At 39.6% G+C, this 10,867-nt stretch overlaps 1 pseudogene; it reads right to left on the reverse strand.

Moving 5' to 3' along the window:
* Positions 1 to 9,779: 9,779 nt before the first annotated feature.
* On the reverse strand, positions 9,780 to 10,440 carry LOC137254229 (T-complex protein 1 subunit eta-like; annotated as a pseudogene).
* Between the last annotated feature and the right edge of the window lie 427 nt (positions 10,441 to 10,867).

The following is a 10,867-nucleotide window of genomic DNA, read 5'->3' on the forward strand; positions in this document are numbered from 1 at the left end:
TTTCGATCACCTGTTGGAATCCTATTCGAACCAAATGTGGTTACTTTAGGTGATCAACAATTTTTAACCGTTTTTCATTCAGCCTTCTGAATCTGTCCTGATAATCTTTGTTGAGTGAGTTATGAATATGATACTTGTTAAGATTTGACTTTCCATTGAAGATCTTATTTTGTATGAAATGTGAAGAATAAACATATGTTGATCGTGTCCGAACAATTTGAACAATTACGTGGTGGCACCAGCGCACCCACGTAATCGTTGGGAAAGGTATTATGTGGCAGACAGTGTATCTGCGTTAGGGTTCTGTTGGCTTTGTTCGGGGGAACGACAGCTGGGTTATTTAGGATAAAGGAATATGGACTGTTAAATTTCATTTTCGTTGTCGTTGGGCGGAAGTAGTACCAGTTTCGCGATTGGTCGGGTAATTTGTCCCTTCATTGTATGAACGTCAACAACACGTACACGGTTATCGGAACCTGGGTGTGTGTTGACGACTCTCCCCATTTTCCACTCGTTCGGTTGTAGATTATCCTCCTTGATGACGACTAGGTCCCCGGGTTTTAAGTTGGATTGTGGATGTTTCCAATTATACCGTTTCTGGTTCTCGGTGAGATATTCCGATTTCCATCTTTTGCAAAAGGTCTGATGAAAGGCTTTCGTCTTTTGCCATCGATTTACAATGGAGGCAGGGTTTTCACTTCAGTCGAATTCAAGTGGAGCTAAAAGATGCCCACCTACGAGAAAATGGCCTGGAGTAAGCGGCTCCAGGTCGGAAGGGTCGTTGGATGAGGGACTTAGAGGTCTCGAGTTGAGGCAGGCCTCAATTCGACATAAGAGGGTAGTAAACTTTTCGAGAGTATATTTATGATCCGACGCGATCTTTTTAAAGTGGGTCTTAAAACTTTTTACCCCCGTTTCCCACAAACCTCCCATGTGAGGAGCGCTTGGCGGTATAAAATGCCATTCTATAATGTGATGGATATATTTAGTCAACGTTCCGTCCCTTGCTTCACGCAGAAATGCTTTAAACTCGGATCGTAAAGATCGAGAAGCTCCGACAAAGTTAGTACCATTGTCGGAGTAAACGTTTTTCGGACAGCCTCGTCTGGATACGAATCTGGCGAAGGCAGCTAGGAAGGACCCGGTACTAAGGTCGTTTGTCGCTTCTAGATGGATGGCTTTCGTCGAAAATCAGACAAACAGGCAAACATATCCTTTTGAAATTCGACATCCCCTCCCTCGGTAGGATTTTATATCGAATGGTCCCGCGAAATCTACCCCAGTGTTTGCGAAGGCCCTAGTACAGGTGGTGCGCTCTTTCGGAAGGATCCCCATAAGTTGCGTTTGTGTCCGTGGATAACCGACCTTATCATGACTTTAACGCGTGGGATCCAGTACTGAGTGCGGATATGACGTAGCATCAGCTGGTTCCCTCCATGCAGGGTGGTCTCATGAGAGGATTGAACTATAAGTCTGGATAACCTGCAAGTGTAAGGAAGGATAATGGGATGACTTTCGTTATGAGACATGTATTTGGATGCCCCAGTCCGCCCCCAGTTCGAATGATGCCTTCTTCGTCTATATATGGATTCAGGGGTAAAATCTCACTCTTGCCATTTATTAGTTTTCCTGACTTCAAATTTGCGTACTCTTCTTGATAATGTTGCCTTTGGCATACTGTTATCAATCTTCGTGTTGTTTTTTCTATTTCGTCAGAGGCTATCGAATGAGAATCCCTTTTAAAGGAGGCTTTAGTTGTTGGGAGCGTATTCTGGAAAAACCGAGGAATATAGGATATAACCCGCAAAGCCCTTGGTAAATCGGAAAACCTATCCAGAAAATCAAAGTTGTTTTTGACCGATGTTGCATGAACTTTCACCCTCTTTTCTTCGATATTCGTGTTGTAATCTTCTTCTTGTGTTGGCCAATTTTCGTTGTCTTCTTGTAACCAAGAAGGTCCCAGCCACCACAAAGAATTGTCGATTAGATCCGAAGCGAGGAGGCCTCTGCTCGCCAAATCTGCAGGGTTTGACGCAGAGTTTACATGCCGCCATACTTTGTCTCCAACTTTGTCGATAATTTTCGTTATTCGATGTGCCACAAACGTTGACCACGAACATGGTGGTTTTCGGATCCATGCCAGTACTATAGTCGAATCTGTCCAAAGGGTTACTTTAATATTGGAAAGTTGCATATTTTCTATGGCCGACTCTATCATTTCTGCAAGTAGGACTGCGCCGCAGAGATCCAATCGTGGCAATGATATAGTTTTGACCGGGGCTACTCTCGTCTTGGCCATTAGCAAGTTGGTGAAGACTTGATCCTTCGTTTGTACCCTCAGGAAAACAGTGGCGACTTATGCTTTTTCTGAAGCATCGCTGAATCCGTGTACCTATTTCGACGCTGTCCTTTGGGGTAAAACGAACCCATCGCGGTATGCGGATATCGTTGATTTTTCCGTAATTTTGCATAAATGCGGTCCAACGATCTAGAGTAGTTGGTGATACTTCTTCGTCCCAACCCGTGCCTTCCAACCAAATATTTTGCATTATAATTTTGGCTACAATTTCGACTGGTGCCAGCCAGCCAAGAGGGTCGAAAAGTTTTGCTATCGTAGACATTATTGACCTTTTTGTTACAGTAGGGTTATTATTAAATGGTTTCGCTGCAAAGTAGAAGTAGTCGAAATGAGCGTTCCATCTGATACCGAGTGCTTTTACCATGCTGGTGTCTTCAAACTCAAGAAAATCCTCGCTTAATAAGTGTTGCTTCGGTATACCCTGTAGAATTTTCTTGCAGTTGGACGTCCATTTTCGCAATGGGAAACCTGCCGATTGCAATGCCGATGATATCTCGTCCCTTGCATTGATTGCAATTTCGATGCTGTGTCCAACGGCGAGTACGTCATAAACGTACATGTAATTTCGCAGGATATCTGCTGCTATTGGATGCGATGTCTCCACGTCATCAGCCAGTTGGTGCAGCGTCCGAATCGCAAGATACGGAGCAAAATTAACACCAAAGGTTACTGTTTTCAATTCGTAAATGTTAATTGGGTTTTCGGGGCATTTCCGAAATATGATTCGCTGATATTTTGTTTGGTCTTCATTGACCCATATTTGGCGATACATTTTCTCTATGTCGCTGTTAAATACGTATTTGAACAGCCGCCAACGTAGTATAAGAATTGTCAGGTCGGATTGAAGAATCGGACCTGGATATAAGGCATCATTTAGACTTTTGCCATTAGTGGTAGGACAAGATGCATTAAATACGACTCTGACTTTTGTCGTTGTACTTCCCTCCTTTATAACAGCATGGTGAGGTAGAAAGTAACAGTCATTTGAGTCTGGCGAAATATTGCCTATTTGTTTCATGTGCCCTAAAGTTTCATATTCGGATACAACTCTATTGTATTCCGTTTGAAGGACTGGGTTTTTCGCAAGTCGTGTCTCGTTGCGATAGAATTGAGAGCACGCACTTCTTAATGAGGGGCCTAAGTTAAACTCTTTCCTAAAGGGTAAGGAGACTATGTATTTGCCATCGTTGTTCCGAACTGTTGTGGATCTGTATAGCTCCTCGCAGTAAGTGTCATCGTTATTGATGCTCCTCTTCCTTGGAATTTCCTCTATCTCCCAGAAAGCCGCCAGTTGTTTGTCTAACACGACCTCGTTAAAATATGAAACTAGGGTTTTATTTGTATCAACCGCATCTGTCCGGCCTGTCAAAATCCAGCCGAACACCGTTTCCTGTGCTATTAATGTGTTCAGCACATCTTTCCTAATGCCGCCTAACATAATTTGGGGGTATATGTCTCCGCCCAGAATTAGATCGACTGGCTCATTTACAAAGAATCGTTTGTCAGCCAGTACTAAGTCAGGGAATGCTTGCCTAGTCATTGCATTTATTCGGCAAGTTGGAAGATTCCCTGTCAGTTGTGGTAAAACCAGCATGATCGTATTGATCTCGATTAATGGGTCGGTTGGTGACCGCAGTTGTATGTTGCATGCTTCTTTTACTTGTGCAGACATTGTATTATTGATGCCCGAAACTTGGGCATGCAGGTGTTTTGATGGCAGATTAATTCTGCGCTTTAGTTTCTCGGTAATGAATGAGCATTCAGATCCCGAGTCTATTAGGGCTCTCGCCGAATAGTCAACACCATTAAAACGAATATTGACCTGAGCTGTCCCTAGTAATACCCCTTTATTTGTGTTTGCGAAACATGAGTTCACATTATTAATCGGAGCGTTTTCTCTTTCAGCATTGCGTCGTATTTGAGCTTCCCGTGAGGTAGATGCTCCGATAGTGTCAGAAGTATTTGTTGGTTTTGGCTGATTTGAAATATGAAGCAGCGTATGATGTCTTAAATGACATGTGACACAGTTCATTTGACTGGTGCACTTTGTCACCGAATGGCCAGCAGAAAGGCAGTTTATACACCCACGGCTGCTCTTAATTTGTTCAAACCGTTTATTGGGTGTTAAACGTAAGAACTTTTCACACTTTGAAATTCGATGTGCAGGACTTTTGCACATCTTACACGTAGGTTTGGCTACACTTGCACTTGCTGATAGGACCCTAATTTTTTAGCAGATGTATCTGTTGTCGAACGAGATACTTGTGGCTTTGAGGTTTTGGAAACTGTATCCCCTCTCAGATCAGTCACGGTTTCTAAGGTTTGGAAACGATTGGATAAGAATCTATCCATATCTGCCCATTTTGAAATTTCCGTTTTGTCTTCAATTGTTTGTTGCCAGAGTGCCAGTGTGGTTTCTGGCAGCTTTGTGGAATATAGATATGTTATAATTGCATCCCAGTTTGATATGTCTATGTGATGACACTGGAGCGCCGAGATGCAATTATTTATTTCACGTTGCAGTTTCTTTATAGAGCTACCGCATTCACTCTCAACTGCTTTCAAACTAAAAAGAATTTTTAATTGGGCGTTTACTAAGATACATTTATTTTCGTATCTGTCACAAAGATTTTCCCACGCTGTTTCGAAACCGTCTTTCGTTAAAAGACATCGCCCAACTATCTCTTTGGCCTCACCTTGAGTCTTTTAGTTTAAATAATATAATTTTTCTACTGCTTCTAGGTTTTTGTTGCGTATATATATAGCAGTGAACATGTCTCTAAATGAAGGCCAAGAAAGGTAATCTCCCTTGAAAACGTCCGTATCACACGGTGGCAGGCGCACGCGATATTCCCTGTCTCCTGAGCTTTCTTCTTTCTTTTCAGCTTTCTCAAGTTTTTCCGACAGTTCAGCCATCGCTGCCTGGCACTTGAGAAAGCTGAAGTATGCAATTTTGTGCTTCTTTTTGATAGCCGACAGCTCTTTTGCCTCCAGTTCTGAGGAGCTCAAGAGTTCTTCATATGTCTGCTTCGCCTTCTCCCATAGCGATTTCAACTCCTCCTTTTGGACTAAGAGGGTGTGTTTTGCATGGTCTGAAGGGGACATATCATGATAGTCATTTTCAAACTCAGTCACTGCCTCTGCTTGGCATATATAGGTATCCATTATTAAATGAAAATTTATCGAAATATTAATTAATTAATTGCCTTTGCAGAGAGTACTGTTTGAAAATGAACTGGAATGAAGGAATGTGTTCGAGATATTTCTCGGTGAAGTGGCCTCGAAGCTTGCAAGAAAGCTAGTAGTTTGAGGGAATGTCCAATTGCGTGGTGGCAACGACGCGCACCCACGTAATTGTTAGAAGAAAGTGCTAATGCAGCTGTGTTAACGAATTGTGTAAGCCAATAAGTAATGGCTAGTGAAAAAGTGGTGTTAGTGAAACAATATATATAAACGCTCGTTATGGACTTTTAGAGAGCCTAACCAAGGATTGTATTAAGACTTTAAAGTGATTAGTGTCTTTATATCTCCAAAAATAGATCAGTCAAAACTGATTTGTGTTTTGCTGCAAGTGAAAAATAAAAATAATTCAATTTTAAAAAATTTAACAAGAAATAAGCCTTTTGGCCACCCAAACAACAACAACAATATATGTGTATGTAACTAAGTGCACTTTGTACTATCGCACCAAACTAAATTGCAAACGTATTGCCCGTGTAAATAAGTGCAAGTGATTTGTATGTGAGAAAAAATTGTATTTAATTAAATGTGCGCCTAAATTAAATTTACAGGTTTCTGAATAAGTAACCTTAACAAATGGAATTTTTGTGCTGTGGATTAACTGAATCTTTTCAGATAAATCCGGCAAAGGTGAAAATAGAAAAGTGGCGCAAAGCGGTGTTTGAGGTTATGTTAACCTTTTAGAGCAGTGTTGTGCTACCTTGAGCTGTGTCCGGAAAATCTTACCGCTGGTGGGGGATTGTTCCGGATAGTCACAAGGCGTGTTGCACAAACTTTAAATGACTGCGTTAAGCGCCTTTTCCTATTTTTGCACAAAATAAGATTTCTCACTTCGCGAAAAAAAATCACTTGCACTATTCCATATAAGAATCACTTTGTAATTTGTTATTTTTATTTTGAGATTTTATTAAATGTGAAATTAAAGGAAAACCCTACCTAGCACGGAATATTTTAAAACCACGTACCTTTTATCAAAGTGTTGATCCGGAGTAATCGAATGTGATTTAAATATTGTTGTTGGATGTTTCCAAGGTACCACCAAAAGTGTATCAGTTGTTGTATATTGGCTGTTGTTATCTTCAATATAAATTGGCTGGTATCACCACGAAGGTTGTATCACCATGAATAATTGCTGATATTTGAAGTTGAGATTAATGGTTTTTCCTGTGTATTATCACTTCCTTGCTTTAATGCCTAGAGAGTTGAGTGGACTGTAATTGTGTGACTGGTTCTCTTTACCGGCGCGGTAAGGACCATGAACAAATGCGTGGTGGCAACGGCGCGCACCCACGTATTTGTTAAAGATTAGTTAAGGCGAAAAAAAGGAAAGAAAATAAGAACACCAAAAGGTTTCGTGTTAATAAAAAGAATTCACAATGTGCTTTTATTTGTATAAATACAACAAGTGTTAAGAAATGGTTTAACAAATGTCGTGGAAAATGATATATATGTAATAATAATTTTGAAAATTTGAACTTACGTGAACGGGCGATTACGTGTACCTTTGCTGACTGCTGGATTTAAAGAGGACGAAACTCTTTGCTAAATGAGCCGATGAACCCACGATACAGCTCCTTCGTTGGGTTTCCCGGCAACAAAGTTGCTGTACCGCGGGCTCACAGTGGTAAAAATCTTAAGATACATTCGTACTACCACTCACACATGCCTGTGTGTATAGTGATCACAAGAATATGCGGGTGGTAGTAACGAAGAAAAATAAACAAAGAAAGTTATGTTACGAGGGGGGGGGGGGGTATATTTAGGCCTGTGGCCTAAACATACATTTAAATACCGATTTACAATTTTTTTCAGTTTTGACATTTTATAGTTTAGAATGCGATATATACATTCAGTGGAATAATTTTACATTGAGGGTACTTTATGCAATTTTCTTTTTTTCGTGATTTTGAAATTATAAACGTAGGTACTCATAGCAATATTTTGTTTTAAATTATGTGATTACAATATTTATAAGGACCATTTAGTCGATAGTATTGGTACTGTCAGTTAAAATCATCAGCAAATATTTATATTCAAAACATTTTTTTGTTATACATCTAGTTTATAAGGTTTTCTTAAAAATTATTGACAAATTCATTGCAATTTAATTGCCTTAAAAATCTTTGCAAAATTTATGCGATTGTTGTATATTTTTTTAAATAGAGCATAAAAAGCTTAGAATAGGAACGTAGGATAAAGCTTAGAATTATTAGATTCTTAGATACTTTTTAATCAAGATTATTTCAGTGTGTATTGTTCGTTTGTTGTACAAATTCGTTGCATATTAATTTTCAGATCAAGAATACTCAAAGGTGTCATGGAATTGTCTTGTTGCTCAATCACGCGCCGCAGTATCTATTGGTGGGAATTAACTGATTAACTGTGTTGGCAAACGATATGCTGAACTGTAAGGAAGAAACATTTTATAAAATTTAATAAAATCAAAAATGATAGTTGTGCTTAAAAGGGGTAAAGTATTATGTGTTAAAGTATAGCAAAGTCTCAGCGGCCTTGTCCTGGTGAAAATTGAGTTTGAATAGGTCCCATTCTTCATTCTCAGAAGCATGTACGAAGGTACCTTGTAAGATATTAAAAATCTTCAACGCTTTTTTACAATTACTTCATAAAAACTTATATTCAAACTGGTGCCCTATCCCCACTTCTGTTTAACTTCTACATATCAATAGCTATCTTCACCACCAGAAGGAGTCACTAATATTTCCTACGCCTATACTATTGTTTCCTACATCGATGAGCTTTGTAATAAAATAAACAGCTGTCTGCCTGATCTCTCCGGTTTTGTCGCTTCGCGAAACCTGAAATTGTCATCGACCAAATCATCGGCGACCTTGTTTACAACATGGACGTCCCAAATGTCGACCATTTTGAACATCCACATGGCACTACGCTATCGATTGTCTTACACCCCAAAATCTTGGGTGTGACGTTCGATCAGGATCTAGATTTTGGTGAGCATGCAGCCGCAATTGTACCGAAAATCCAGAGCCTTAATAAAATTCTCAAATCTCTTGCTGGAAGTACTTGGGGTAAAGATAAATAAACGCTCATTACTACTTATAAAGCAATTGGCTAGCCGACTGCATCCTACGCGGCCCCGATATAGTCGCCAAGCCTAAAAACTACTCACTGGAAGAAGCTACGGGCCTGCCAAAATACTGCTCTCAGAAAGTTTTGGGGAGTGTTATCGATGGTGAGGGTCCTTTGCCGAATATAGATCCGATATGTTTTGGTAACAATGCACCATTAAGGTACAAGCCCGACCATCTCGGGAACGATTAATATGATCGCATTAAACTATCTAAGCCATCCCGCCCCACCCCCTAGGGTCACGAAGAACTTGGGATCGCCAGAGCCTTGCCTGCTAAATATGTGTGTGATATATTCATATTTGTAACAAGATTCCTCTCGCGTAGGCGAGGTTGACAATTGGGTTGCGGAAGCTCTGAAGCTATAAAGCTTTGTCGCCTTGAGTCCCTCGTTTACTTTGGTGTACAAACATGTGTTGATTGTTTTGTGATAGGGCTGAGCTACATTACACTGAACGAGTCCACGGCGACGTTACTGATCAGTTTAACGCCTTACGGGTATTTCGCAAGAGAAACGGCATATACGACCAGAAGGAACTCGAAGACGATGCCTCAAAACTAACAACGAAAAGCAATAATTATCATTACACTGACACAAATTTTATAGTTTTTTCTTCCGGAGTTGGACACAATCGTTTCATAATATTACTTAACAATTTAAGATTAGAAATTTTTCAATTTGTATTTTGACTTACCAGCAACAACAGAATCATGTTTAATTGTATGCCGCACAATCATTATAGCACCATGTACCGAAGGACAGTTTCTTCCAAAATTGTTGGGCACCGCCACGTAAAACCAATGTACATGTTCTAGCATTAACGCAACATTTAACTAATTATAAACTATGAAAATAAAATCAATGTCAAAACCACTATCAAACCTTGGAAAGTGTTGAAACCTTCACCACCAACTTGACGTTCGTCAAAGTAATCACATTGACCCAAAACACTTGAATTAATATCATTAACTGTAGTCATAACAGCACCACCACAAGCTTTCATTTACGTTTCAAATCTTCTTCTGGTACACGCTCAGCCTTCAATTCCAATTCTATATTTAATAATGCGATTTTATATTTTTTGTATGACTTTGGGTCCATCAAAGGAAAGTACAGTGTCCACAACTATTTTAGAAAAGAAATCTTTTTGTTTATGAATAAGTTTGGGGGACATTGCTGTGGCAGCGCATTTTTCCAATAAAGCACGTTGTTGCTCCTTTGTTTGCCGCTTCGACATATTCAGCCATGTCATATTTTGGTCATGCATAATTGTAATACTTTGCATATAGCTTTAATGATGATACGTGCATGCACGCCTTCCTCAACATATGGCTTAACTTGTTTTAAGATTTCACATGCTTAAAGTACTACTGAAGTGGTACCATCGCCGAACTGATAAGAAAAACATTTTTATTCTACACATTATAATATAACAAAAAACTTACCTCAGCATTTTGAGATTTGGCGATGTCGACTAGAGTTTTACGGCTGGATGCACAATATCCAATAGTTTCATAATGGTTGTCCCATCATTTGAAATTGTGGCCCTACCACTTGAATCAAAAATGGGTTTGTCCATACTGTGTGAGCCCAATGTAGTGCGTACAGCGTCCACAATTGAATGCGAGGCATTGGTGTTGGATATGTGTTGAGGTTCTACCTTGAGAGCTATCGGAACCCAAACATTTTTTACACAAAATCTCATGTACCCAATACAAGTTCAGGACGTTCATATTTATCGACACGCTGTCCGTTGTGATCCAAATGTTGGAAATATTCAGTTGGCACTGTTGAGAAAAAATATGGATCAATGAACACAAGTAAAAGTGAAAGATTTTGTTTCCGCCTGTTTTTACTTTACACATTAGACATTGGAAACGACGACCAGCATCTACAAATTGCATATTTGCATTATTGCAAACGATTACATCTAATTGGACTAGTTTCAGCAAAATTTACAATGGGTGGCTCATATTCACTTTCAACCGTGCGTGCCATTGGTAAGATGGTAAGTGTAAAGGACAAAGTTGTTGCAGGTATTGCAATACAAAAAGGCCTGTAAACGAGAAAGATCAATGTAATTGCCAAACAAAAAATTAATTTCGAATATCAATACCTAACGTTACATGGCGAGGAGTTACCCTCATCTTGTACCTTTTT

This window comes from Eurosta solidaginis, chromosome 5 (genome assembly GCF_040869045.1).
Source record: "Eurosta solidaginis isolate ZX-2024a chromosome 5, ASM4086904v1, whole genome shotgun sequence".
Lineage (NCBI taxonomy): Eukaryota > Metazoa > Arthropoda > Insecta > Diptera > Tephritidae > Eurosta > Eurosta solidaginis.